The following is a 6,305-nucleotide window of genomic DNA, read 5'->3' as shown; positions in this document are numbered from 1 at the left end:
GGTGGTGAGGGTTTTGTCTTGTATTAGGCTGACACAGGCTGATGTTGATCATGATGATGGATGAATACGGGACATTTACTAGGACTCAGCATCGGTAATATAAAACATCCGGCTTGAATAAATAAAAGTTATTTATGTTGATAGTAACTAAAGGAATTTGGATGTAATTGGTAATAGGTCTAAGTGAAGAAAGATGGAAGAGCCCTTTGTCTTGCGGTAGATAGACTGTTGCTTATGATGATGGTGATGATATCAGGAAAGCCTAGGGTTCAACCCATTCTAATTATGAACATGCTTGTAGGTCCTGAAAGAGTGCTGGCTCAGTGAGAAGACAGTTGATCCTGCCGGTGAAAATATTCAAAGGCATTATGCACAGTTTAAGGAGGTCATAAAGACTGCTTATGGACACATTGATAAAGGTTAGGGGTATATAAAGGACGTTTATTATTATTATTATTATTATTATTATTATTATTATTATTCACAGAGATCAGTTATGCTAAATTCAGGGGGGTGAGCATTTTTTTTTTTCTTTTCTATATTTTCCTTGCTAAAACAGCCTCATCAGCATCAGTACTATTATTGTTTAATGCAACGACTCAGAGATGCAGGAAATCTTTGAACGAACGAACGAACGACTCAGAGATGTCAATTATTTAACTCATACCTGAGAGAGACACAAGGTAAAGTGTCTTGTCAGTGTCAACTATCTTGGAACAGTATACTCAGGACCAGTTCGGTCAAATACATGTAACTCATTTTGAAGAGGTAGCACGAACAGGGACAAATGTAATTTAAAGAATAAATTATTATTTAAAAATTCAGCACAATCAAAAATTCACATGAGACAGAACTGCATTAAGCACTATTGAATTTTAATTGATGAACAGCCGAGTACAACTGTCTCCACCTACGATTCCAAGGACAGGAAACCAACCCTTGCCACATCACATGACTATTGGAGAAGACCTGTGAAGTACACATGAAATGAAAGCAGTGACACCTTGATCCTCTCGTAATGTGTTCAGAGTGAGAGGGGTGGCGGGAAAACACACGAAGAATCGCAGTTGCGAAAGTCAGCTAACTTCACAATGCCCATGTGCAGCGTTTTCCAGTGGTAAATCAAAACACTATATTGTGAATATTTGGTAACTGGAGTACTCCTAAAATTACATAAGTAACAAAATAATGATAAAGGAACGTTGTTGTGTTGAGGTGGTTGTGACTGACTGTTAAGAGACATACTTTGAGACGGTTTGGCCTTGTGGAGAAGATGGAGAATAAGAGACTGAATATAAGATGGAGATGGAGAAAGGGAGGGGATGACCAAAGATGAGATGGAGGGATGGAGTTGATAGAAATATGAGAGGGGAGTGTGAGTTGGTGGGAGGACAGCCAAATGGCTGAGGTTGCGTCGACGTGGAAGGGATTTATTTATGACCACCATTTACAGAACTGGGGCATCTGGCAGTAGATTTATAGGTAAAAAGCCCACTAGAAACAGAATTTATAAACTTAGCTAAGCAAATGACTGACTGATAACTCCAGCTGTAGCAACGATGAAGAAACAAGACAAAAAAATAATGGTGGGAAGCAGGAGAAACAAGACGACCCTGCTCTGGTAGATCACTGAGCCAACATAAATACATCAATAGTCAACATAAGACATAAAACTGCAAAACAGAGAGGACTTGCAATAAATGTTGAAAAATGTGGAGGACATGATTAATAACAATAATGTTACATAATAAAAATTAAAGAAAAAGTATAGGTTTATCAATGGAAAAGTACTAGCGAGTAGTCTGTAGCACCAGTCAAACAGGGCGGTACTTCTAAGGTGGAGAGCTGGAGCTCCCGTTTCACCAGTCTTCAGGACTTGCTCCTGACCAATTGTCTTTGCTGAACATTTTCAGTGCTCTCATTAACATAGAGAATAGGCCAGCATGCTCTCATATACCTCTACCTCCAACTGTCTACACAACACCACATGGACATGAGATATCACATTTTCTATTTCCATCTCCCCTTAGCAATGACTGCTGCATTAATAGCGGGAAATTCGGTGGTATCTCGGGTTGCCACCACTTGTAGGGTAGGGCTGGCGGCACAGGGTCCCTCTGGTCACAATTAAGTTACTGTGCCAACAGCGGTTGTTGCAAACACTGTCCACGTTCGTCAGTGGTGAAATGCAGATTCGGCCTTATATTTCACTAATATCCCTGGTCTGAATACCAATCCGAATTTTGTTCACTTTTTCTTCGAATCAATATCCCCTCTAGCCCTGCTCCTCACAGAACCCCAAATCTCTTCCTCTACTGGCATATCTCCATTTTTCTTTCCCGGTTACTATCTCCTGTTGTTATATCAATTATGTATTTCCAGCTGACACTGTTTTCAACTTCATTTCAGCTAATTTTGATGATTCACTATATACAGTAAATTATCTAAATATTACCAAACATATCTGTGTTATTAATCGCTCTCCCAATGCTTCTTCAGAACCCAGTGTTTTTGACTCCATAACCACAAAGTTGACTAACCTTAACCTAACCCTTACCACTGAAGTTACTGTTTTGGGTGACTTTAATATCCATAATGTTGAACGGTCATTGCATTCTAACAGGACCGACAATACTTGTCTAGAATGCAAGCTTTTTGCAGAATCGTTTAATCTCACGCAGTTGGTAAAACAACCACCCATAATACCAGATAATCATGACCATAATGCATACATCTTGAATCTTTTCCTGACAATTGATCCAGATCAGTAGAGGATAGAAGTGTTGTAACCACTTGGATCCTCTGACCACAATCTCATCAAAGCCTCAATTAGTCAGTTCCCTCAAACCTCCCCGTTCTAAACCTGACAGTGACCAGATGGCACTTTGATAGGGCAGACTGGAGTGGATTTAGAAATTATCTTGCTAATATTTCATGGCAGTCTTTCTTCCCCAGTGACATCAATAATTATTCTACCCAGTCCCACATTAATGACTTATTACAAGCTGGTATGGAATAGTTCATACCCAGTCAACAGTTCACTAAAAGATCGGACTCCCCAAAATGGTTTCACAACAATTATGCCAGACACGACCCAAAAGTCCATAACATATAACTATTACTTAAATAAATAAACAATCTGAATTGCTCACTCAATTTAAAACTGCTAGAAGGAAAGCAAAAATAGTAATAAATCTTGCTAAATCAAACTGTCCTTACAACAGGACATCTAAACTATTAAACAACCCTACTGACAATGGAATATTCTGGTCAACTCTCAGTTCTTTCAATAACAATTGTAAGAAGTCATCACCCATTCCCCCACTAAAATCTTCAGATGGTAACACTATAAATGACCGGTGTGGTAAAGCTAACATCCTTGCCAGTACATTTGCCAGAAATTCTACCTTAGAGGAAGTCAGCCAGAACGTCCCTGTACTAGAACTTGACTCTTCCGAAATTATTCTACTTAAGATACTGACTAGATACGTATAATCCATCCTAGACACTTTACAAACCAACAAAGCTCCAGGTACTGATGGGATTCCTCCAGTTGTTTTGAAAAAGTGTTCCTCAGAACTTGCTTCTGTTTTCGTTAAGTTAATCAGACTACTCATGCGTACTTCTTCATTCCCTAATTCCTAGAAGCCAATATCCACCCAATTCTGAAGAATGAAAGTTCCTCAGACCCCAGTGATTACAGACCAATAACTGTCCCATTTTCTCTTGGTAAAGTATCTAAGATTATAATTAATAAGTACATAGTTAAACTTCTCGAATCCAGTAACTTAAGTAGTGAAACACAGGATGGTTTTCGCCATGAAAGATCTACTGTTGATATACTCAATCTCTTGACTCATACCATCCATCAGCAAACTGACCAACATGGGGAAACTCATGCAGTAGCCCTTGATATTTCTAAAGCTTTAGACAGAGTGTGACACTGTTCCCTGCCATCCAGACTCTCTTGCTATGGCCTATCATCTTTTGTTCCTCTAATTTCCTCACTATCTAAGCAACAGGAATATAAGAGTAGAAGTATATGATGTATATTCCAATATCCACTTGATTAATGCCGGCATGCCACAAGGATCAGTTCTGGCTCCAACACTATTCTTTCTTTGTATAAATGATGTCTTATCTGTCACCCATAAAGCAATCCATTCATATGCAGATGACTCAACACTCCACAGTTCATTCACACTTAAACACCCATTAACAAACTTTAATATCTCTAATTATCAACTTAGTACAGCAATCTCCATTAATGACGACTTATCGAAGATCACTGAATGGGGACAAAATAACATTGTCTCATATAGTGCTAGGAAAACCAAATATATACAATATACTAATAGACAGTTATTGCCTGATTGCTATATTAACTTCAATGCTACAAATATTCCCATCTCTGAAAGTATTGAAATTCTTTGTGCATCACCTAACAATGCTCTCAGCTGGACCTCTCATGTTAGACCACTTGCTAAACCAATTCAAAGAAACTTGGATTATTGTGCAGAGTCCGTAACTTCTTCACTGACAAGCAGTTAGCTATGATTTACGAGAGTCCTGTGTGCTCTCAGCTGGTATATTGCTCATCCTTGTGAAGAGTTTGGGGAGAGGTCGCACTAAATGAACTAGACAAAATTCAGAACAAAGCTGTTAAAATTGTTAATAACCTTGCTATTACAAATGAACTACCTCCCGTACAGGTAAGGAGGAATTTTGCTTCCATTGCATTACTTTACAGATACTTTTATGGCAAATGCTCAGACGAAGTTGCAACCATTGTGCCGCCTCGCCATGACTTCCCCCACGCTACACGGGGATCGGGTAACGCTCATGACTGGACTGTCAGTCACATTGCCACATTACAGAACTTCTGCCTATCAGAATTCTTTTATTCCCCAAACTGCATCTCTCTGGAACTTGCTTGCCCAGGGTTGTTTCCCTCAAACTTCGATTTACAGCTGTTCAAGTCCAACTGTTACAGATTTTTTTTTTTTATGAATGGAGGACACCTGTAATCTAGTGTATGGATTTTTTTTTTTCATTTGTTTTTCCTTCCTCTGTCCTGTTATTTAAAAGAGTATAGGTATGTAAATGAAATAATACATCAGTAACAAAAAGTACGGACAAAACAGTCAGAAATGAAAATCATTTTCTTCACAGAAACCTCTGTCGTGCTTGAAGACAAAAATAAGCAGTCATGCCACAAAGAAGCAGATGTGTAAATTTTTGCAGTAAGCAATTGACACGGCCGCCACATCATTTAAACCAGAGTAACGAGAGCACAAACTGGTATGCAAAAATATAGAGATCAATAATGAATAAACAATAACTCATAATAAATACTTAGACTCATGATAAATACTTTAATGAAATCAAAGATATGCGCATGCTGCGACAATAAATACCAGTAGGTTCTTTAAGCAAATGTAACTAATCACTTTAACACTGAATTTCTATTAAAATTAGTAGCAAAAGTTTACCTGCAATGTCTAATTCTATTTTTAAAATATGATCTTTAGAGACAAGTGATATAAAAATTCTGATATTGGGTAGATTATAACTAACTATTGATTTTAAGCGCCACGGTAGCAGCAGTTGCAGAAAGATTGGCGAAGTATTGACGATGCTTTAAGAAGTCCTCCCACACCAGACAGGCCATCCCATTCAAAGCACTGGAACATGTGCTGTATGGACATAACGATGAGGTTGGGGTAAGATTTGGGCATCAACATATAAGCAGGCATTCCCTCATAAACATATAGTCACAATCACACAAGAACAAGCTGTATGCAACTACAGTAAGCCCCGTGGTCTTCGACGACTGGCACTGAAAATCAAGGATGCCCGCTCATCAGTATCTGAGAAGAACTGCGCAATGTTGGGCATGGCTTTGTAAAATAGATGGCTCATCTATAAGCAAAAAAAAAAAAAAAAGAGGGTAATGATACTGAGGTGCATCAGTGAGGTGCTACTTGATCAATCAACAGTAGGTATGAAGCAGGAGTGCAGTAGTATTGTGCTATGGAGAACCTGAATTTTGGCTGAAACTTTGCTTGAGATGCAGCTCCCGCAAACTTTTATAGTAGAATTCAAATTAATAGAAACTGTATCTAGTGTAAGTAGTAAAGGAGGCCACCCAGGAGGCAATTAATACTGAATAAATAAACCAAAACACAAACAAGCAACTAAATATCCTTTCCCGTTCAGCTCCTTTCCCCCGCCTCTTCCCGGCAGCTGCATCCATACCATAAGGTGAAACGAAGGTCGAAATCTTCTTGTACTCAGAGTACAAA

The sequence above is a fragment of the Coenobita brevimanus genome, chromosome 17 (assembly GCF_032717465.1).
Source record: "Coenobita brevimanus isolate Jiangsu-jjx chromosome 17, ASM3271746v2, whole genome shotgun sequence".
In the NCBI taxonomy this organism is placed as follows: domain Eukaryota; kingdom Metazoa; phylum Arthropoda; class Malacostraca; order Decapoda; family Coenobitidae; genus Coenobita; species Coenobita brevimanus.
Note: the sequence above shows the minus strand (reverse complement) of the source record.